The sequence below is a fragment of the Cryptomeria japonica genome, unplaced genomic scaffold (genome assembly GCF_030272615.1).
Source record: "Cryptomeria japonica unplaced genomic scaffold, Sugi_1.0 HiC_scaffold_16, whole genome shotgun sequence".
Taxonomy (NCBI): domain Eukaryota; kingdom Viridiplantae; phylum Streptophyta; class Pinopsida; order Cupressales; family Cupressaceae; genus Cryptomeria; species Cryptomeria japonica.
The window spans coordinates 1,140,192-1,165,248 of NW_026728838.1; positions in this window are offsets into that span (position 1 = coordinate 1,140,192).

Genomic DNA, 25,057 nt, shown 5'->3' on the forward strand with positions numbered 1-25,057 from the left:
CTTTGTCAGTGAGATAATTTATCTGCTACACTGACTCACTCTTCTACTACCCTTCACTTGCTATTCCTCTACTAGATCTCCTCCATAAACTCTCTGCACTCTATCGGTACTATACTCTACCAGTTCTTCTCTCCAACCGGTTGAATGCTTCAACCAGGTTTTATCTCAATTCCACTCTCTTCAGAGAAGCTCGTTGAGCACTTGGGTGATTTTCTCTTACTTGCAGAAGTCTTCAACTTTTCAATCACACCATATTCTTCTCTGTTAAGCAGCAAGAAGCAATCTCTTTGGCCTTTTACTTATAGCCCAAATTTCCTGCCAAAAGCCAATTCAAAATCTAGGTGGTTAGGGTTTCCTCACCATCCTCAAGGAAAATCAAATCCAATTAGATCTTGCACGATTTTATCGTTTTGACATTTGAATGCATATCTTAGCCATAGTCACATCTCCTCGATCACGCCTTTCATTTCTGGAAACTTGATTTTTACCCTTATAGTTAATCCTTTAGTCAATCATGAAAGATTTGTTAGGTTGTTTCCTTCATCGCATTGATCTTCTTAATTTCTCTTAACTGGCTCATAGTTGTTTTCTAGATCTTGAGCCTCAAACCCCTGCAATTGCTCTGCAACAAGTTCCGTGATTTGTGTGATCTTTCATTAAAGTTGACCAACCCTACAACAACCCTGTCAATGTACATTATAGTTTTATCCAAACTCAGGTTTTCCATGTTGACTCCATGTCGACTATCTGCCAGCTTTGCACTTCAAGCTGGTCCAAGTAGGATCGCTAACCAACCACCCTAACGATTTCTTACTTCTTCTGACTTGATAACCCTTCTAGTCTCAACCATTCTACCAGTTACCTTATCATATCTGCTCTCATCTTGAACTATCGATGGAACTCTCAAACTAGTCTCTAGACTAGTAAGTCCTAAGTATGCTCATTCCCACAATAGGGAGGTCTTCTACAACTACACCTTGCCTATATAACCAGTAGACTTACATACCGGTTACCACTCTTGATGACACCATGTCATCATTCTTCTGAAGGATCCATCTTCTTTCAGTCAGGTCAGATTCCTCTATTTGCATCATGCCTTCTCTTATGGTCTGGTGCATAACCCTGATCTCATACACTTAGGGCATTCCTTCAATTCACCGGTAGATTTGGTGTAATACTTCAAGTTTTTTCCTTTACCTCTTCACTGTTATCTCTCCAAACTATGATGCACTCAGTGCATAATAGGAAATAAGCTCCAATTAGTTGATGAAGTAACACCTTGTCTTCTACATCCTTCAATGCTCTTCATGTGGTCTAATGTGAGCACATTTACTATCAGTCATTGCTTCTCATCATGAATGCTTCTTTATCCGGTGGGAGTCATGTTGTTTTGCAAATTTACAACATAACAGTTCATTCTGCTCTTCCAGTGTGGATGTGATTCAGGTAACATTCTACCTCTTCATCACAAACAACCGCTCAAAAACACCTCTTTATCTCAACACACAAGTCATGTACTAACTTGTGTACTGATGACCTCTGAGATCATCTTCTTTACCTTTACCAGTGTTCTACAACACAAGGTGATGTCAAAGATATCACATCATGTACTCCTTAATAGCAGTGTTGCACCTACATCTCATCTACCGGCGGTCATCCCATACTAGTTGATATCAATGACAACAATATTTGGTCCTTGGTTTTGGTATATATAAGATCTCAATTGATGAGATGAAAAAAGAAGATATATGGTATATAAGGTTATGGTATGTGTGAATATTGAAGATCATATGAGAAGACCATCGAAAAGTTTCAAGGAAGATTTGAAGGTGATTATCAGAGCTTAACTGGTATTGAATCTAGCATTGGAGATGCTACTTTGTGCAATACATTATCATTAGATTTAACCATCCAATTGTAGTCAGTGTGACTCCTATTTTGTGATTGAGCAGTGAGCTCTAGGCGGTTGATCATTCTGCATGTGCAAACCCCATTTGTATACACATACTATCTATAGTAGTATCATATAATTGTGGGTAAGGTTTCCCACCATGGTTTTTCCTCTTACAAGGTTTCCACATACAAATCTATGTGTTATGTGTTGTAGATGTTGTTTCTCTTTCTATTTTATGCATTAAGTTTCATCAGTATTAATATTAACTGCTAATCTATCAAGCGATATTAAGTTTGGTTTATGGGTATTAAGTATCAAGTTTGATTAAGTTGTATTTGGGTTGAAATTCATAGTCAACTGATTCCCCCCTGCCGCTCAGTTGCCTCCCAGGTCTTAACACCAATTTCTTAACTATTTGATACATCCTTGATCCATAAACATGTGGAGCAAACAACCACCATTGTTTTAACAAAGGCAAAAAGATTGGTCCTTAAATCACATCGATTCAAATTTGAAAGGAATCTTCCTAGGAGCCCTATCCTCAAGTATAGAAAACATTATAGGAAAGTGATCTGACCCAGTGAAAGGGAGGACTGAGGAAATAAAACCCTAACTAGAATGATACCAACTTTTAGATACCAAAAACCGGTCCAATCTTTCAACAATTTGATAAAAATATTTTCGCATATTGGTCCATGTGAAAGGACCATTGTGAGGTTTACAGTCATCTAAATTCAAATTACTAATAAAGTCGCAAAAATTTGTAATAATATGCTTATTAGGAATGATCCCTCCAACCTTCTCTTCCAGACAAGAAATAGCATTAAAGTCACCCCCAAAAATCAAGAAGGTATTGAACAAAGGAGAAGAAATCAAGGCTAAACTCTCCCAAAGTTTCCTTTTTTCCATCACTCCAATAGGACCATATACATTAAAAAGCCAAAATTTAGTATCTGATAAATTTTAGATCTTTCAGATAAAAATACTATTCCAAAATTTCTAAAACTATATAGAAGTGTTTCAAATATTTTATTATAAATATATTGTTCTTAAAAAAAACTAACACAACATTTTGTTTTCCTTTCATATAGTCTATGTTAAAACCATATTGTTGTAACTTACTCATTCATTTGGAAATCATTCAGATATCTTTGGTTCAAACATAATTTAAAACCATAATGACCAATCTTTATGAGAAATAGGCCACAAACTATATATCGTCTAAAGTTTTCCAATGCATGTGTGATGACCAAATTTTATTTTTCACAAATAGAGTATCATCTTCCTAAAACACTCAGGGTTTTCTTCAAAATGATATGGGATGTCCCCTTTGAGTTAGAATAGCCTTAATATCTTTTTCGAATGCATCACAATCTATAAAAAAATGACATAAAAAAAACTTAGAAATTGCAAGTACACCTTGACATGTATTTACTACCTTTTCAAATGTTTTAAAAGTTACTTGAGTATATTTCATACATTCAAATTCTACCTTCATTGTTAAATCTATTAAATGTTTATCAATTTGAGATGAATCATTTACAAAGGTCTCCTTTGTATAACTAATTGAGTCCTCTCAACTATGTTAATATAATAAGATATGGCTAATGTATAATACCTTAGATCATTTGTGGATCCATTTGTACAGTTTTGGCACTTATAATATGTCTTAAATATAAGAAAATATTAAATCCAAATTCACATTTGAACTCTTTGGTATATAAATGCTATTTAGAAATTCTCAAACTATATCCATGTGTTTCATATGTTCTACGTATTTTTAACTATAATTAAAATATCATTAAATATTTATTTATTTATTCTCAAATGCTTGCTAAATATTTAGTTTATGAATTACTAAAAGGTAGCTAGAGCATTTGTAAGTCAAAAGGAAATAACTAAAAACTCAAAGTATCCAAAATATATCCAAAATTCATCTAAATTCTATTTTGTGAATATCTTCATTTCTCACTTAAATCTAGTGATATCATGATCTTAGACTATCTTTGAGAAATCTATTCATCCATGTAATTCATAATCATTTCATCTATCCTAGGTATGGAATATCTATTTGTGATGTTACTCTTATTTAATTACATGTAATCAATTCACATCTACACAATATTATTATTCTTTCTCACATGAACCACTACAGATATGAATGAATTGAATCCTCTAGAAACTCTTTGATATCCTTTTCAATATACTCTTTGCAATAGATTGTATAAAATTATGGATTTTTTTATAATAGTATTTAAACCTTGTTACAATTTTCTTGTGTTAGAAATCTCTATTTAGTGTTAATCTTGGAAAAGAATTATCAAATTCCAAACTATTATTTCTTATTATTTTGTATATATTCACATGAAGAGGGTTTATCTTACCCATAGATTCTTTTGAGTATATTATAATAATTTTCTCAATACTACTCATGCTCCTATATTAGAAATTCCCTTAAGATCCACCTTTTCCCATCTAATGTAAACTTAAGCTCCATAGTCTATTAATTTTATGAAAATTTTGCTAAGAATGTGACTATTGAACATGAAACACCATATTTTTTAATCATAAACCAATAACATAATAATCATTACCTACCTTGTGGTCCTTAAGATGGAGATTAATCTAGAAATTTACCATGGTGTAAGGAATGCTAAACTCACTAGCAAAATTGCCATTTATAATTTCTAAATATTCTATTTTTAGTCCTCTGATAACAACAAGACCCCATTAACAAAATTATGGGTATCTCTACTATGAATAATCACTAATATTTTTATACTATATAGTACTCCATATACCCTAAAGGAAAAATATTTTGGTTCTCTTGAAAGAGATACAAACTTTCCTCTACTCCTTTCTTTTTTTCCTTTAAACTCTAGTATATGGTCTTCTAGATCCATAAATAAATTAGGTTCATCTAATTTTGTTCCTATGACTTGGGGTCCATGGATCTTTGCAAGAAAAGGAGAGCTTATTTCCCTTATTCCCATTCATGGTTTTTGCATCTATATTATTTATATAATTGGAGTCTTTTTATTTTGAGGGTGTGCATGATATCCCTTCTTATGCAAGACTTCCTTTTGTTTGATCTAAAATGGTGTCTTTGAAAAAAATTATACTTTGGTATTGTAGCCTCCAACTCTAATGTGTTTTTATAGTCTCCTATAAATATGAGGAACTAAATCTTTTTACCGAAACTTTAAGATGTTTAAATAGTACTTTCATAAAAATCACAATGAGGCTACTTTCAAATTTATCAAGAACCATCACTAATAATCTCTATAAGTTTCCTACATACTTATTCATAGTTATTTTCCACTTAAGTTGTGTTATCTCTTTGAAGTGAATATCAAGATCTTTTAATTCAATATATTGATCAATCTTTTATATTACTCATCACAAGGGTTGATAAAAATAAGGTCATGTAGAAAATTCATAATACCATGATTTATGTGCAATATCTTCCAAGTATATGATGGAAACATTATTATGTGTTGTCATTGATGCCAAACTTGTTTTCATGAGATATTATTGGTAGTTTGCATAGTGTTGATATTGATGTCACACTTGTGTGTATTAATGAAAAAGGTGAAGAAGAAGTTGTAGTTGTTTAGTTGTGTTTTCAATACAGTTGTGGTCATTGTTGGAAATATATTTATTTCTTGGTATGTATGGTCTAGAAATGAGTGTTTAGATGTTGTTATTATGTATGGTTGTGATATTGTGTGAGTGTGTGGTGTTTCCAAAAAGTGATAGTTGTGGAAGCTCAAATATGTAGGATAAAGTATTTAAAGGATTTATGGGAGAATGCTTCACATTCCTCTTCTTTTGAAGATGATATCTTGTATTTAGAAATTGAATGTCTATGTTCTATGGATATTGCACTATTATGTTTTTAGGTTCTCAATAGTTTAGGTGTTGAATTTAGTTGTTGTAGTTTGTTGATAGTGAGGCTATCTATCAAGACTAGTCTAGAGAATGCTCCACATTAGTCTATTCTATTAGCTCAAGTGTTTTAGCTTGGAGGACATGTTCATATTGTTCATGAACTATTTAAATTCAGAATTCAAGTTTGAGTTTTCTCAACAAGTGAAGTTATGTTTTTTTGTTATTTAACGTTGTTTTTTGTGATAGTCTTTGGCTGACTCAGTTGGTTTGTCTTATTTGAATCATATTCTTTTGGTCTAGATATGCATTGGAGGTTTAGCTAAGGTGTTGTTATGAGTCTTATTGTGGTGTCAAAAGATCCATATTAATTTATTAGCATTGGATATGTTTTTTGACCAATTGGTTAACATGCTTTACTATTTACCTACATGTTACATTTGATGTTGAATTTGGAGGATGTGTTATTATGTGCAACTCATTGGAATTGACTTAGGAAGACATGTTATGATGTATTTAGGTCTCCTTTATCTCCTAGAGTGGGTTGCATTGTGGGCAGGTGCTCATGGTGGCCAAATTTGTGTAATCTATATTTATTCTATCTGTGGCTAAGCTAGTTGAGTGTTTTGACTAATAAGTTGATATAAATAGATATGCAAATATGGGAATTGTGGTATGGATTGATTGAGGATGATGTATAAGTATATGTGTGGAAGAAAAATTATGAATATTAGTTTATGGTTAGGAGAACCTACTTAGTTTAGTTCATCTTTTCTCCATGCTTGTCCGAAGATAATGTGTCATTTTGAAAAATTGTGTAGATTTGTGTGTTGCCTTGGGATCATGCATCCTAGTATTGTAAGTCCATTATGTCTTGCCCTAGAATCACATGTCTTGTTATTGTAAGTTCATTTTATATTTCCCTAAGGTTGTGCGTCTTAGTTTGCAAGTCCAAACTAGGAGAAGTGAGCTTCCTTGGCCTTGTGACTAAATTATTGTATTCAAATACACATATTGTGAGTGTGATTCTCATAAGGTTTTTCCCATACTAGGTTTCCATGTAAAAATATGGTGTTCATGTGTTTGGTGTTTATTGTTTCATCTTCCATTTATTCTTGGTTGATTAAAGGAAATTAATAATTGTTTAAGGTTGAATAAGATTTAAGGATTCGCTCAAGACTGATTCACCCCCCTCCCCTTTCTTAGTCTTGTGGTATGCTCAATAGTATAAGGTGGAAAAATTGTTATATTTATCTTTAAGATATGCTTGATGGATAGGTCCATGTATATATTTTATATCCATGCATAATAAATTCACTTGTCAATTCCTTCAAAAGTGAAATTTATCAACTTATCTAGTATATAATAACGCCCTTTTTACTTTTTCTTATTTCTTGGCTCTTATTTGTTTGTACCTTTGTTAGAAATATAAGTTTTTATAGTTGTAATTGATCTATCAAAATTGGTTGTTTGAATAGATTCTGGTTTGGATATGCTCTTGATTATTGCAATTGTGCTTTGGGTTGTAGATTGAGTTTGATATTTTGGTGTTGGTTGTGGTATTTTGATTCTAGTTAATAGAAGCTAATTGTTTTTGTTTTTTGGCAGTAAGAGTGTATGTTAGACTAGTCCAGAAAGTCTTCTGTGGCCTCCAGATATGCTACCTTTTGTGTTGTAGTTTAGTGGATGTGATTTTGTGGCTCATGTAGTATTTTTAGTGTGCTTCTCTAACGGATTATTTATTTCACAAAAGAGCTATGATGATTTATGTTTGGGATATTCAGTTGTGTTTTGGTTCGGTGTATTCAAATGATCTATCTTCTTTAGATCATGTTCTTTGGTCTCGATATGTATTGGAGAATGTGTTAGAGTATTTTTATGGGTCTCACCATGGTGTGTGGAGATTTGTGTGGATGCATTAGAAGATATCTTTTGGCCAATTATTTGATAATTTTTATTGCCTATCTACATGTTATGTTTGATGGTGACTTTGGTGGATGTGTTAGCATGTGTGGATCATTGGATTAATATTGGAAGGATGTTTTATGATGTATTTGGGTCTTTTTTTCTCCTGGAGTGAACTTCCTTGAGTATTTTTGGTCTATGTGGCTTATTTTGTGAAATATTCTTTATTCTAATTGTCCCTTTTTGATGACCTATCTTATATTTAAGGAATGTAGTTGTATGAGTTGTGCATGGAATGTATGTGAATTGGTGAGAAGTATATGCAAATCATATGCAACTAGATTTGAGTTTGTGAATGTGTGAAAGTCAATTTATATAGAGCTTTGAAGGTGATATATTTAGGAAGACAATATGCAAAGACAATGATAAAGTTCAGAGATGTTTACCATGATATTGGTAACTTGATGCTAATGTTCAAGCACAATTTCATGTTTAGGAGATCCTTCTCATATCATTTTTTATATTTCTTATGTTGTTGAATGACAGTGGGTCCTTTAGTAGCATTTTTGTATATTTCCCTAAAGCAGTGTGCCTTAACTATGCAAGTCCATTTATCTCACATAAAGGTAGTGTGTCTTAGCCTAAAAGTCTTTAAGGTGTTATTTATCCTTGGTTGTGAGCCTAAAATATTGTAATTATTCATATTTATATTGTGAGTTATATTCTCACCGTGATTTTCCCTATTTGGATTTTCAACATAAATCTAGTGTTCTTGTGTTGATGGTTAATGTATTTTCAATATTATTGTTGAATGGTTGATGTTGTTTATATAATTTATCTATTTTGAAGTTCAAGATTGATTCACCCCCCCTCTCAGTCCTATAGTGGGTTCAACAACCTTTATATTTATTCATATTCTTGAAATTCAAGAGACACATTACTTCTTGAATATTTTCTAGAATTTATCTATAATTAGCATAACATGTAGTGATATTTTTCTCAATTAAAATTTAATCCTACCCTATCCCTCTAAAGGAAATTGGGTTGAACATATCTATAATCACTTTTTTTATTTTTATATTTATTCCTAAATAGATTGTTTCATTATTATACATAATGCAATTATGCATGTTATTATGCATCTTATGAAGTCTTTGTGCAAGTAAATAAAGAATCATGTCAAATCTCCTCTCTACCCAATCAAAAAATCTATCATCTATATTAATTTTACTATTTATATCTAGCATAATCAACCTCTTGTTCCTATTAAATCTCATGGACATCCCCGCCCTCTGAGTCATCTATAGAGGAATTCACATCATCTTCGAGTGTAAAAACTTCAACTAGTTCAAAGAAGGTGGTGCAGAGCACCTAGCTCAAAGTTGTATTTTCTTGCATTTTAGAGTTTTTGTGTGATTTCAAGTTATTTTATGTTTTAATAAGGTGGAATAAATTCCTATGATTATTTTTTTTGAAGCCATAGTTTGGTTGTCCACACTTTTGTTGTGCTCATGATCCAAAATTGTCATTATCCTGAAAAGTTGTCAAAATGTCAATTTTTGGTTTGTACCAAATGGATACGCGGAAACTTGCTAGAATATTTTGAAATGGTTTAAATCCATTTTTGGATGCCCTTTGAGTGATGTTTCAGGCCTTGAGAGCCTTGGAGTGTGGTTTTGCACTCATAGGTAAAAGTTGTCAAAAATTGGTCATGACAACTTTTGCATTTTTAGGCAAAAGTTGTCCATGAAGGAAATGACATTGGAAGTTGGTTGAAACCAAATTAAAATGGTGTATAAAAACTTCTAAGAATCTCCAATAATAGGTTAATCAACTTTTGGTTTGCATTCAATTCATTTGCCAAGGGTTTTCTATGCTTTTTCTCACATTTGGATTATTTTTGGTTTGAATTTATTCTTTTGTATAACCTATATGATCTAGTATGATACTAATAATATATTGGAAAGTTAGGAATTTGTTTTATCTTTCCAACAAGTATAATATGAAGGTCTGAAGTACTTTGGATCAAAAGTTATCACTGTTTTTGTAAAAGTTGCTCACAAACCCTTGAAACTTGGGGTTTTGATTGTAAAAATGCATTTTACTTGAGCATCCATGAATGACACAAGTTGAAATCAATTGGATGGCTTGGGTAGGCTCTATAAATAGTTTTAGATTAGGCATTTTGTGTTTTTGTAGGCCACAAAGAGGAGAATGGGTGAGATGAATAACACACAAGCTTGTAGCTAGTGTGTGGGGGCAACAAAGATTGCTCATTTTCAGAGCCATGGAGAAGTGATACCCCAGAAACCCATAGTGTTTTGGAAATTTATATGGGTGTACTAAAATAATACAATATTTTTTGGGCTGGTGATTTTGACTATTAATGAGTTTGGAGCACATCTTCCAAAATTGTTTGGAAGCCCTAAACCCCTTAAAAATAGCTTTATTTTTAGTTACCATAGTTTTATGACAAACCCAAATGGGAAAATTTGTGATCTTGTTTAAATTCCAAATGGGTATCAGAATATTTAAAAATATAAGGGGATTGTTAGTAAAGTTTGTGGAAAAATACCAAAAAATAGTCCAAGAAGGGCTAGTCAAATAGGTCTAATAGCTGCCAGTAGAAGCAAGTTGAAATCCTAGGGCTTGGGAGGAAGGTGAAGACCTTGTCAATGCATAAAATTACCTTGAAAATACCTGCACAATAGTACCATAACCTTTGAACATGCTTTTAGAGTGAAGATCCTTAGTGGAGGTCTTTGGAGCCTAGTTGGAGCTTTGGGAACCTAGTAGGAGACCATCTCAAAATCAGAGATTTTGGTCAAAACCAACAAGAAACCTCAAGAGGATATACCTAGGAGGAAAGCCAGGTTATTTTAGGCCTTGGAGGTCTAAGGAGTGTACCCTAACAAGTTACCTTGGAGGATCTTGAGTAGAAAGGTGATTAGAGGAGTTGGGATGAGTAAGGGTGAATTGGAGAGCTAGGCACAAGACCTCTGCATCATAGTGGTATCAGAGTCATTCTTTGAAAGATTTGGTGTATGTCAGATTATCAAGAGTCAAAAGAAAGTTCAATGCCTCCAAAGGCAAAGACTCCATAAGCCATCCAACAGATGGTGGTAGAGATGATAGAAGGATTGAAGGATATAGAAGGAAGTAGAGGAACCAGAGAGGAAAAGAAGGAGAAGGGAAAGTTTAAGACAGAATGGGGTGATGAGACTGATGAAGAAGTGGAAGATGGAGAGGAACCAGCAGTAGTAGCTATGCCTCAAGACCCAAAGTTATTCCTAGATGCAGTCAAATCCATTTCTAAGGACAATCTAGATGGATTATGCACATATGGAGGAAACCTCAATGGAGAAGAGTTGCTAGATTGGATAGAAGCTCTCAATAATCATTTTGATTACAACGAGGTAGCAGAAGAGAAAAGAGTTAATGTGGCCAAATCAAGAATGACAAGATCAACATCGGTTTGGTGGAATATGATGCAAGAAGAAAGGATACAAGAAGGCAAAAAGAATATAACTTCATGGGAGTGTATGAAGATCATACTTAAGGCACAATTCCTTCTAGGAGATTATGAAGTTCAAATTCATTAGAGACTACAAAATCTGAAACAAAGGGAGCTAGGTGTCAATTCTTACACGGAGGAATTCCATAAGCTAAGCATCAGAGCTAAGAAACATGAGAATGAGGTGGAGAAATTGGCTAGATACATGAATGGATTGAGACAAAATATAAAAGATGAAATCAGTATCCTTACTCCTAATACCATTCATAAGTGTTTTCAATTAGCATTAAGGGCAGAAGACAAAATCAAAAGTTTAGAGATGGCAGATCCTTTAGAGGAAGGGGCACTTTTAGTAGAGGACAGAAAACATCAAGGAATGAAGAAAACTCCAGGAAAGAAGGTGGTGGAGACTCTTCAAGGGGGCCATTTAGAGGATCCTTCAAAGGAAGAAACAATTCTAGGGGCAGATTTGGAAGCTCAAGAAGAGGAAATTCAGTTTTCACTGGTAGATGCTACAATTGTAATCAAGTTGGCCACACAATGGGAAGGTGTCCGGAGAAAGAAACCAACTCTTCACACTCATACATGGGTGAGAGAAGAACACAATTAGTGTAGGACGAAGACAATCAAAGTGTGTCTTCCCCTCTCAGCAAGGCAGGCCCAATGACAGCTAGTGAAAGTCTAATGCTAAGAAGGTATTTGTTGAAGATTCCTCAAGATCAAGAGCCACCACAAGGGAAGAGTTTGTTTAGAACAACTTGTAAGTCTCAAGGAAAGATTTACAAAGTGATTGTAGACTCAAGTTCAATTGAGAATATAGTTTCAACTGAAATGGTCGATAAACTCAAGTTAAAGAGGCTGCCACATCTCACTCCCTACAAGGTGTCATGGCTCAACCGGGGCCAACATGTCTTAGTTGATGAGAAATCATGGGTAGAATATGAGATTGGTGAGTATAAGGACAAGATTTTATGTGATATATTTCCTATGGATGCTTTCCATTTGTTGTTGGGACGTCCATGGCAATTTGATGTAAAGGATCAACATGATGGAAAAAAGAATAGCTATATCATTATCAAGAATGGTAAGAGGTATCAAATGGATCCATTACCTGATCCAAAAGAGGAGAAACAAGTGGGATCAAGTGTGATGATGATGAGTGGGAAAGAGTTTCTTAAGGTGATGAAACAAGAAGGAGATCAAGGATATGCTATCATGCTCAAACCTAGTGAAGAAGGCAAGGAAGATCCAATGGAAGAAGTGCCACAAGAGGTGAAGGGTCTACTTAAACAATATGCAGAAGTAATAGAAGAAGATCTACCTAATTATTTGCCACCAATGAGGGATGTAAATCACCAAATAGACCTGATTCCAAGGGCAAGTTTGCCTAATAAGGCTGCCTACAAAATGACACCTAGTCAAAATGAAGAAATTGCCAAACAATTGTAGGAGCTCTTGAACAAAGGATTCATCAAAAAGAGTTTGAGTCCATGTGTTGTACCTACTATCTTAGCACCCAATAAAGGGGGAAAATGGAGAATGTGTATAGATTCTAGAGCAATCAATAAGATCACTATAAGGTATTGGTTCCCTATGCCAAGGAAAGAAGACCCATTGGACAATCTTGGGGGTGCAAGCTACTTCACAAAGGTGGATTTAAAATTAGGTTATCATCAGATAAGAATCGGACTAGGGGATGAATGGAAGAGAGCCTTTAGGACCAATGTTGGCCTCTATGAGTGGTTGGTCATGCCAGTTGGCCTTACCAATGCACCTAGCACCTTTCAAAAGGCTCATGAATGAAGAATTGGCTGAGTTCATAGGTAAATTTGTGATTGTATATCTTGATGATATTTTAATATTTATCATGTCCAAAGAAGAACATTTCAAGGATGTGGAGATGGTCTTGAAGAAGCTGAAAAAGGTACAACTCAAAATCAACCTTGAAAAGTGTGAGTTTCTCAAGACTGAACTTGTATATCTTGGTTTTGTCATTTCACAAGGTTGTCTAAAAATGGATCCTAGTAAGGTTGAGGCAATCTTTAGTTGGCCTACACCTAAGAATATCAGTGATGTTAGGAACTTTCATGGGTTAGCATCCTTTTATAGGAAGTTTGTAAGAAAATTTAGTCATGTGTGTGCTCCTATGCTCAATACTATCAAAGGGGGAGTCAAGTGTCAGTTTAGGTGGATAGAGGAGGCCCAAAAGGGATTTTAGTTGTTGAAAATGAAGATAGCTGAGTTACCTACCCTTAGGTTACCTGATTTCAATCAGTTATTTAGAGTTGAGTGTGATGCTAGTCAAAGAGCAATAGGGGCTATTTTGAGTCAAGAGGGTCTTCCCATAGCCTTTTTCTCTGAAAAGTTGAATGAAGAAAAACAAAAGTACTTTGTGTATGACTTGGAGTTGTATGCCATGGTGCAAGCCTTGAAGAAGTGTCATCATTAATTGCTGCCCAAAGAGTTTGTGGTCTATACCGACAACCATGCCCTTAGTTTTCTTAGTGGACAAGAGAAGTTGAATCAGAAGCACCTCAAGTGAGTAGAATACCTACAATCTTATGCCTTCACTATAAAGCATAAGGGAACCTCAAATAAAGTTGTTGATGCACTTAGTAGGAGAGTCATGACCATACAAGAGGTTAAACTGCACAGTGTGGGGTTGGAGGAGCTGAGAGACCTCTACAAAGAAGACAAAGATTTTGCTGATATATATCCTACATGTTCTTATTTTTCTAATACTTCTCATGTTTCCTACTCAGAGTATATGATACAGGAAGGTTTTTTGTTTAAAGGACATCTCCTTTGTATACCCCAATTCTCTATGAGACAAAACATCATTCAAGAGAAACATCAAGGGGGTCTAGGAGGTCATTTTGGCAATGATAAAACAATGGAGCAGGTTAGTCGGATCTACTATTGGCCCAAGTTGCAATCAGAAGTAAGGAGATTTGTTTAACAATGTGCCATATGTTAGAGAGCAAAAGGATCAGCAAGAAATGCAAGTTTATATCAGCCCTTAGTCATACCCCAAAGGCCTTGGGAATGTTTGAGCATGGACTTTGTGTTGGGTTTACCAAGAACACCAAGAGGATTTGATAGTGTTTATGTGGTGGTAGATAGGTTCAGAAAAATGGCTCACTTCATCCCTTGTAAGAGTACCAATGATGCCACCTATATTGCATGTCTTTTCTTCAAAGAATAGTAAGAATCCATGGACTTCCAGTTAGCATTGTGAGTGATAGGGATGTTAAGTTTTTGAGTCACTTTTGGAGAACCTTATGGAAGAAGTTGGGTACTAGACTCTCATTTTCATCTACCTACCATCCACAATTAGATGGTTAGACTGAGGTGGTCAATAGGTCCTTGGGTAATCTCCTAAGGTGTCTCACTAAGCAGCATGACCAGACTTGGGACTTGGTGATCACCCAAGCAGAGTATGCATACAATGATTCATTCAACTGAAGCACAGGCAAAAGTCCTTTTGACATTGTTTATGGAATGTATCGTAGAGGTGTCTTAGAACTTAGTGATATCAGTACAATGACCCACAAGAGTGTTCAAGGACAGAGTTTTTCTGAAGGTATTAAGGAAATTCATGACAAAGTACGACAATCCTTGCAACAAAAATCAGAAAAATATAAGGAACAAGCTGATCAATCAAGGAGGAACTTGCAATTTAAGGTTGGAGACTTAGTTTTGTCTTATCTTAGAAAGGAAAGACTTCCAAAAGGACATCCAACCAAGTTGGTGATGAAGAAGATTGGGCCACTCAAGATTGTGCATAAGTTTGGCCAAAATGCCTATGAGGTTGAACAACCTTCTTCTTTGGCCATATCTCCTATTTTCAATATTTATGACTTGTATCCCTATAAAGGAGAATCTCAGACCTCTCAGATGGATATCACATTGCAATCTGAAGAGGATTGGGTGAAGGATTTACCAGTTCAGTTGGAAAGCATCTTGGATACCAAAGTGATCAAGAAGACAAGAAAGGGCATCTACAAAAATTATCTTGTGAAGTGGGCAGTTCTACCTAATTCAAAGGCTATGTGGATGTCAAAAGCTGACATAATTCATCATGGAGTGCAACTAGCAAACCTGATAACTCAAGGGAATTGAGTTCCTTGACCTAGGGAAGTATGGTGTAGAGCACCTAGCTCAAAGTTGTATTTTCTTGCATTTTAGAGTTTTTGTGTGATTTCAAGTTATTTTATGTTGTAATAAGGTGGAAGTAATTCTATGATGCTTTTTGTTAAAGCCATATTTTGGTTGTCCACACTTTTGTTGTGCTCAAGATCCAAAATTGTCATTATCCTAAAAAGTTGTCAAAATGTCAATTTTTGGTTTGTACCAGGTGGATGCCTGGAAACTTGCTAGAATGTTTGGAAATGTTTTAAATCCATTTTTGGATGCCATTTGAGTGATGTTTCAGGCCTTGAGAGCCTTGGAGTGTGTTTTTGCACTCATAGGTAAAAGTTGTCAAAATTGGTCATGACAACTTTTGCATTTTTAGGCAAAAGTTGTCCATGAAAGAAATTGCATTGGAAGTTGGTTGGAACCAAATTAAAATGGTGTATAAAACCTATAAGAATCTCCAATAATAGGTTAATCAACTTTTAGTTTTCATTCAATTCATTTGCCAAGGGTTTTCTATCTTTTTCTCAAGTTTGGACTGTTTTTGCTTTGAATTTCTGCTTTTGTATAACCTGTATGATTTGGTACAGTGCTCATAATAGAACAAGAAGTTAGGAATTTTTTTTATATTTCCAAAATGTATAATATGAAGGTATGAAGTGCTTTGGATCAAAAGTTATCACTGGTTTTGTAAAAGTTGCTCACAAACCCTTGAAACTTGGGATTTTGATTGTAAAAATGCATTTTACCTGAGCATCCAGGAATGGCACAAGTTGCAATCTAGTGGATGGCTTGGGTAGGATCTATAAATATTTTTATATTAGGCATTTTGTGTTTTTGCAAGCCACAAGGAGGAGAATGGGTGAGATGAATAACACACAAGCTTGTAGCTAGTGTGTGGGGGTAGTAGAGATTGCTCATTTTCAGAGCCATGGAGAAGTGATACCCCAGAAACCCATAGTTTTTTGGAAAGGTATATGGGTTTAATAAAATAATCCAATATTTTTTGGGTTGGTGATTTTTACTAGTGAAGAGTTTGGAGCACATCTTCCAAAACTACCTAGAAGCCCTAAACCCCTTAAAAATAGCTCTTTTTTCAGTTACCCTAGGTGTATGATAAACCCAGATGGGAAAATTTGTGATCTTGTTTAAATTAAAAATGGGTATCTTAATATGTAAAAATATCTAGGGGTTGTTAGTAATTTTTTTGTAAAAATGCCAAAAAATAGTCCAAGAAGTGCTAGTCAAATAGGCCTAATAGCAGCCGGTAGAAGCAAGTTGAAATCCTTTGATGTATATCTATCTAATCTTCATCTATTGTCCACTAATACTCATCTAGGATCTAATACATCAATATATAGCTTCTGGAACACATTCGGGTCAGCCAAAGAAGATTACAATCTCCAAGGTGAGAAAGTGTAACATGCAAATAGGTAGGCCCTAAGCTAGAAGAAAATCCTTTGAAAAAGAACTAAAATCAAATGTAGACCAAAGCGAGGTCAACCAAATGTATGGGAACATTGTATGAAGTTCCAATCAGCTCTAGAAGTCAAGGAGATGATTTGCAAGATAAGGAAACACCATTTGGCCATTAAGCTTCAAACAGGTCCAGAAACTGAGAACTGCCAGACAATCCAGAAGAAAAATTATGACAGGAAAAGATCCAAACGAGCTGAAATCCAAGATCAACATACAAGAACATGTCTACAAGACAAATCTAGCTTTGCACATAAAATGAGCAACTTAGAGGGGTCCTGAGTGAAAAATAGAATTGAGAAGGAAACAAAATTGAACGCAAATGTTTTTGGTTGATGCAAGATTTCTAATGAACTAGGGATGCTCTTGCATCAGACATCTAGGGTTATTTAAAAAGTGAGTCCCTCAGCTTGATGGGGCTAGAGGAAAATCAAGATGGTCTATCTTATCCTGAGATATCCAAGAAAAATCTTCCACTAGTCTGTCCTTCCACTTCACAAGATATTCTTTGTGTTGTCTTCTCCATTTGCTCTTACCAACTCTGCTATCCAAAATATCTTCAATCTCATCTAGTTTCTTCTCAAGAAACTGCCTCTCTAAATTTGGTCCACTATCATAATTGAATTCCACCTCATGATATTGATAGAGATCTACAGTGTTGAATATAGGTGATATACCCAAGATATCTGGTAACTCAACTTCATATGCATTACCTGAATCAAAATTCTTCAAGATCCTACAAGGTCCAAATTTTCTCATCTTTAACTTGTTGTATGTTCCAATTAGAAATCTTCCCTTTCTCAGATACACCATTACCTAATCTCTAACTTCAAATTCCTTATGTCTCCTCTTCTCATCTTCCTTCTCCTTATACTTTTAGATCATATCCTCTAAATGTTGTTTCACCTGATTATGTAATGATTTCATATGGTCTACAAACTCCTATGCTTGCGCATTTCTTTTATCGTCATGGCTAATGTCTCACAACTTTGATATGCCTTTAGGATTCATTCTGATATCAATCTCAACTAGTATTTTTCTAGTACTCCGGTTCACTGAATTGTTGTATGTAAATTCTTCTTGTGCAAGAATCAAGTCCCAACCTTCAAGTTTATCTCTAACCAAACATCTCAATAAATTTCCTAAACTCATGTTCACTACCTCTATTTGCCATCGGTCTGTGGGTGAAATGTAGAGATGAACTTTAATTTGGTCTTCATATTCCTCTAAAGTGTCTTCGAAAAGTAACCAACAAACTTAGTATCCCAGTTTGAAACAATGCTCTTAGGTAACCCATCCAACCTCACAACCTCCTTGAAAAATAGATTTGCTACATGTAGTGCATCTGTTGTCTTCTTATAGGGTATGAAATATGTCATCTTTGATAATCTATCTACCACCACAAATATAGAGTCATTGCCTCTCTGTATCTTAGGCAATCCAAGTATAAAATCCATGCTTATGTCTTTGCAAGGTCTCTCCAGTACTATTAAAGGTTTATATAATCCTACATTCTGACTTCCCCCTTTTGCAACTTGACAAATCCTACAAATCTGAACAAATTTGCTTACATCCTTATGAATTTGAGGCCAAAATTAATTCTCACTTACCAAATCCACTGTCTTGTTAATGCCAAAATGCCTCGCTAATCCTCCACTGTGATTTTCCTTTATCATATTGTCTCTCATAGAATTGTGAGGTACACAAAACTGATTTCCTCTAAACAACATCTCATATTGAATGATATAATCCAACCATTTTCTCTAGTCCATCATAACAAGTTCTTTATAGGCTTTCCAAGGTTCAGCAAAATCAGGGTCTTCCTCATACAAGATCTTCAACTCATCAAACCCCAACACTTCAATTCTCATTTTGATCCACAAATTTCTTCTCCTCCTCGAGGAATCAACAACTCTATTTAATTTTCCACTACTATGTTTCAAAACAAAAGTATATCTTTGCTTTAACTCTGTTGGTATTCTAGTTATGTTGATATGGTTTTCTCATTGATGTCAACACCTATTAACACTTATCAACTCTGGCACTTTGGATAATTGGCAATGTTCACCGGCAAGCAAGTGACTTATGCATAGTCACTGGTATCTGGTTCACTGACAAGATATAATGTTCACTGACACTTGGAATAACATGGAAAACACTTGGTTATGTTGAAGACATCATTTGGACACTTTGTCTTGGATATTTTTTCATTGGTATATTTTGTATTTGCATATTTTATGTTACCAGCAAATAGGTCTAGAATAACCACCGATAGGCTTATCTATTCCAAATCAGCATGACACGCTTTGGAGATGATTTATCAATGTTGTAAATGCATTAAGCTGACATGTTGAATCAGATATTACATCAGTTATTTATTTACTTGTAATTGATTTCATTGTAATATCTTTTAGAGTTGACCTACTAAAATTGGTCTTAGGTTATGGTATATATGTAAGATCTTATTTGTAAGATTGGTATGCAATTGGGAAAAGGAATTGTAAGAAGGTATATGCGAGAATAAGAAGAGCTATACACACAAAGATCATTTGAAGGTGAAGCAAGGTTTTTGTGAAGACATATCAGAACTACACTGATACTAAATCCAGCATATGAAGATGCTATTTTGAGCAGTACATCATTATTGGATCTAACCATCCAATTGTAGTCAGTGTGACTCCTATTTGTGATTTAGAAGTGAGCTCTAGGTGCTTGGCCTTTCTACATGTGCAAACTCCATTTGTATACACATACTATCTGCTGTAGTATCATCTAATTGTGGGTAAGGTTTCCCACCGTGGTTTTTCCCCTTACAAGGTTTCCACATACAAACATTGGTGTTATGTGTTGTGGATGTTAGTGTCTTTCTATTTTTGTGCATTAATCTTTACAGATACTGCAATTAACTAATAAACTATCTACTAGCATAGAGTTTGGTTTACCGGTATTAAGCATTATGTTTAGTTAAGTTGTTTTTGGTTTAAATATATTAGACAACTGACTCAACCCCCCCCCCCCCTCTCAGTTGTCTCTAGGACCTAACAATTGGTATTAGAGCTTAGTCCATTTTTTGCAGATTTTTAATAGCTTGAGGAGATCCAATGTCTACTAACTATTTCAAGAAGGACAGTCCTAAACTTGATGGAACCAACTATGGCATATGGAAGATCAAGATGGAGACACATCTGAATTGCATTGTAAAGGACATTTGGGAAGTTACAAAGAATGGCTATATTGCTCTTACTCCCAGTCAACCTAATCCTCCTACCTTAGGAAAAGATGAAGAAAATGATTGCAAAGCAAGGGAAGCACTTTTGAGCACATTATCAGATCAGAAAATCATGGGATTATTAGATAGGTCTACTGGTAAATCTATTTGGGATCATTTGGAAACATTGAATGAAGGAGATTCCATAGTCAAAATTGCAAAACTTGAAAGCTTCCGGGTCAGGTATGAAAATCTGAAAATGGAAGAAGATGAAAGGATTTATACTTTTATGGAAAGAGAATGAAATTGTTTTGGGTATTAAATGTTGTGGAGGAACCTTAAGTGAAGATGAAATTGTTTCAAAAGTTCTAAGAGGATTTCCACTGGCATACAAAATGAAAGTTACTACTATAAATGAGTTAAGAACTATGCCTAATACATCAATAACTAGGGACACATTGATTGGAAAACTCAGCTTTTGAAATTGAGGAGTTTGGTCCTGTTGCTACTATAAAGACAGATTTAGATTTTAAGGCATCAACATGATCTACACCATCATTTGACAAATCTCATTGGAAAGCCTTTTATGCAAGAGAGCTTGAAGAAAGCAGGAGAGAAAATGAAGAACTTGAAGAACTTGAAGCACTATTTGCAAGAAAAATGCCTAAAGGTCCAGTTCGAAGTAAGTATGAAGGTAAAGCACTCTTTAAATGTAATAAGATTTTTCATATGGCTTCAAGATGCCCTGATAGATATGCTAGACTAAGAGAAGAAGCTAGAAGAACATACAAACCTAACTCTGAATATCAGAGATACATATTTAAGAAGAATAAAGATAAATCTTGTTATCTTGCCAATGAAGGAGTCACTGATGATTTTGATGAGGATCTAGTAGACAATGGATGGGTTTTTGTTTCTATAATAGAAGATCAACCAACACCTATTGTTCAACTGGTAGAGCATGCCTTGGCAACTAAAGTTGAAGTTAAGGATGAATGGATCATTGATTCAGGATGTTCACATCACATGGCTGGTGATAAAGGTAAATTCTTGACTTTTCAGGAATATAATGGAGGTCTAGTAAGATTTGGAGATGATAAAGCTTGTTTGATCAAAGGAAAAGGTACTATATCTCTTGATGGTAAGCATAATACTGACAATGTTTACTATGTAGAAGGTTTAAAGCATAATCTTTTTGAGTGTTGGTCAATTAGTTAAAAAAGGATTTCAGTTATAATTCAAGAATGGAAAATGCAAAATTATGAACGGAACTGGTTTGGAAATTGCAACCGGTAATCAAGCTAGAGGTAACATTTTTCATTTGAATACTAGTGAAAAGACATGCTTGATTACACATATTGATGAAAGTTGGCTATGGCATAAGAGACTCTATCATGTAAATTTTGATTGCATGATAAAAAACAGTACTAGTAAGGTAGTTAGAGACTTACCTAAGATTGTCAAACCTCACAATCCGGCATGTAAGGAATGTCAATTTGGAAAATAAGTTAGAGCATCTTTTAAAAGTATTCCAGGAAAATCCAATAATGCTCTTGACTTAATTCATACTGACTTATGTAGTCCAGCTAGAACTAAAAGCTTACAAGGTGATAGATATTTCATGCTAATCATTGATGACTATTCTAGAATGTGTTGGGTTACTTTTCTCAAAGAAAAATTAGAAGCACTTGGGAAGTTCAAACTATTCAAGGTAATGGTAGAAAATGAAACCAGTAAGAAAATAAAATGTCTGAGATTAGATCAAGGAGGTGAATTTACATCGAAGGAATTTAATGCATTCTATGAAGTAAATGGAATTAGAAGACAATTATCAACACCCCAGACACCACAACAGAATGGAGTTGTAGAAAGGAAAAATAGAACTATCTTGGATGCAGCTAGAAGTATGTTATCACAAGCAAATATACCACATGTATATTGGAGAGAAGTAGTGAGTACATCGGTCTATACATGCAACAAAGTTCACAATGCACATCAAAGGTGAAAGCGATAAGACCCCTCATGAACTATGGTTTGGTATTACTCCTACTCTAAAATATTTCAGAATATTTGAAAGTAAATGCTATATTAGAAGAGATTAGTATATTGGCAAATTTGATCTTGGAAGTGATGAAGGAATATTTCCTGGTTATTCATCTAAGAGCAGGGCATATAGATGTTTTAACAAGAGACTACAAAAAATTGTTGAGAGTACAAATGTGAAGATTGATGAACAGTTTAGAGGAACTTCAATGTATATAGACTTTGAACCGACAACAAAGATACTGAAAAATGAACCTATATTGAACCCACCAGTATAGAATGAAGATCTAGTTACACCAGTATCATCTAAAAAATCCACTGTAACTGAGGAACAACAACAAATGAAGACACCCTGGTATGTAAGACTGAGTCACTCAGAAAATCAGATAATTGGGAACAAGTATCAAGGAATTATGAGAAGAGGAAGATTGGAAAATGAAGAGGTATGTCTTATTTCTCAAATTGAACCATCATCAATTAATGAGGCATGTGAAGATAAGCACTGGATTAAATCTATGGAAGAGGAACTAGAACAAATTGAGAAGAACAACACATGGACATTAGTTCCCTAGCCTAAAGACAAAAATGTGATTGGAACAAAATGGGTATTCAGAAACAAACTTAATGAAGATGGTAAGGTAATCAGAAATAAAGAAAGACTAGTGTGTAAGGGATATTCTCAGAAAGAAGGAATTGATTATAATGAAACCTTTGCACCGGTAGCTAGAATTGAGGCAGTTAGATTATTCTTGGCTTTTGCAGCACAAAAGAACTACAAAGTATATCAAATGGATATTAAATGTGCATTTCTGAATGGAGATCTTGAAGAAGTTTACATTGAGCAACCTAATGGATTTTCTTTTACATATAACAAAGATATGGTTTGCAAGTTAAGGAAAGCTTTGTATGGGTTGAAGCAAGCTCCAATAGCTTGGTATGCTAGATTGGATAAATATCTTTTGAAGATTGGTTTTTCTAAAGGTAATACTGACAACAACTTATACCATAAAGTGAATAATGATGACATCTTGGTTATAGAAGTTTTTGTTGATGATATAATGTTTGGAGGAGAAGATGGATTATGTAAAGACTTTTCTATTGAAATTTAGCAAGAATTTGAAATGCCTATGATTGGAGAGATAAAATTCTTTTTAGGATTGCAGATTTCATAGACTGGTAAAGGTATATTCTTGAGTCAATCCAAATACTTGAAGGAGTTACTAAAGAAATTTGGAATGGAAAACTCTAAACCGGTAAGCACACGTATGACTACAAATGACAAATTATCACTAAGGGATGAATCTACACCTGTTAATCTGACTAGGTACAAATCTATGATAGGAGATTTAATGTATTTAACATAAAGAAGACTTGATATTATGAATGCAATGTGTATTGTTTCAATATTTCAAAGTAATCCTAGAGAAAATCATGAATTAGCAGTAAAAAAGATTTTTCGATACTTACACGACACTATAGATCTTGGCTTATGGTATCCTAGAGATGAAAACTTTGAATTATGTGCATATGCAGATGCAAATTGGGTAGGAAATGTGGATGACAGAAAAAGCACCACCGACGGAGTATTTTTTCTTGGAAGCAGGCTAATTTCTTGGTTGAGTAAGAAACAAAGTTGCACATCTTTATCAACAACAGAATCAGAATATGCTGTAGTAGCAACTAATTGTACACAGGTATTATGGCTTAAGCAAATGGCGAAGGACATAAAGGTCAAATGCAAGGAACCTATAACTATCTATTGTGATAACACTGCAACAATTGATATATCTCAGAATCCGATACTACATTCCAAAACTAAACATGTTTCTATCAAATTGAATTTTCTGAAAGAGAATGCTGAACCAAAAGAAGTAAAACTAGTTTATGTGAATACTAAAGAGCAGATTGCAGATATTTTTAATATCTTAGAGATCATCTTGGGGTCATATCCCCACCGGTAGAGACTTAGACAACTGATGTTTTTCATCAACCGACAAAATTAACAGAGAAATCTTTTATTCTGGCTTTGATGATGAGAGCTACTTCTCAGGGGGAGTAGTTGGTATTTTGTATTTGAACTTGGTTTTGTAGTAACTTTGGCATTTGATTTCAAAGGGGGAGAGATTGATATAGAAAAACTCAAGGAAAGACTTGGGGAGTGATTGTTACTTTGGGGAGAGATTGATTACTCTCTGTATCCGAATTTTGATTTCTGGTTATGATCTCTTTTGGGAGATTGTTGGTTTTTGGTATTTGGCATTTCTGTTTTGGCACTTTGATGGTTTTTCCATCTTGTGTTGCCATCAATGCCAAAAGGGGATATTGTTGGTATTTTGGTAATGTTGATATGGTTTTTTCATTGATGTCAACACCTATTAACACTTATCAACTCTAGCACTTTGGAGAATTGGCAATGTTCATCGGCAAGCAAGTGACTTATGCACAGTCACCGGTATCTGGTTCACCAACAGGATATAATGTTCACTAGCACTTGGAACAACATGGAAAACACTTGGTTATGTTGAAGATGTCATTTGGACACTTTGTCTTGGAGATTTGTTCATTAGTATATTCATATTTGCATATTTGTTGTTACCGACAAATAGGTCCAAAATAAGCACTGACAGGCTTATCTATTCCAGATCACCACAACACGCTTTGGAGATGATTTATCAATGTTGTAAATGCATTAAGCCGACATGTTGAATCAGATATTGCATCGGTTATTTATTTACTTGTAATTAATTTTATTGTAATATATTTTAGAGCCGACCTACTAAAATTGGTCTTATGTTATGGTATATATGTAAGATCTTATTGTAAGATCGGTATGCGATTGGGAAAAGGAATTGTAAGAAGGTATATGCGAGAATAAGTAGAGCTATACATGCAGACATCATTTGAAGGTGAAGCAAGGTTTTTGTGAAGACATATCAGAACTACACCAGTACTGAATCCAGCAAATGAATATGCTATTTTGAGTAGTACATCA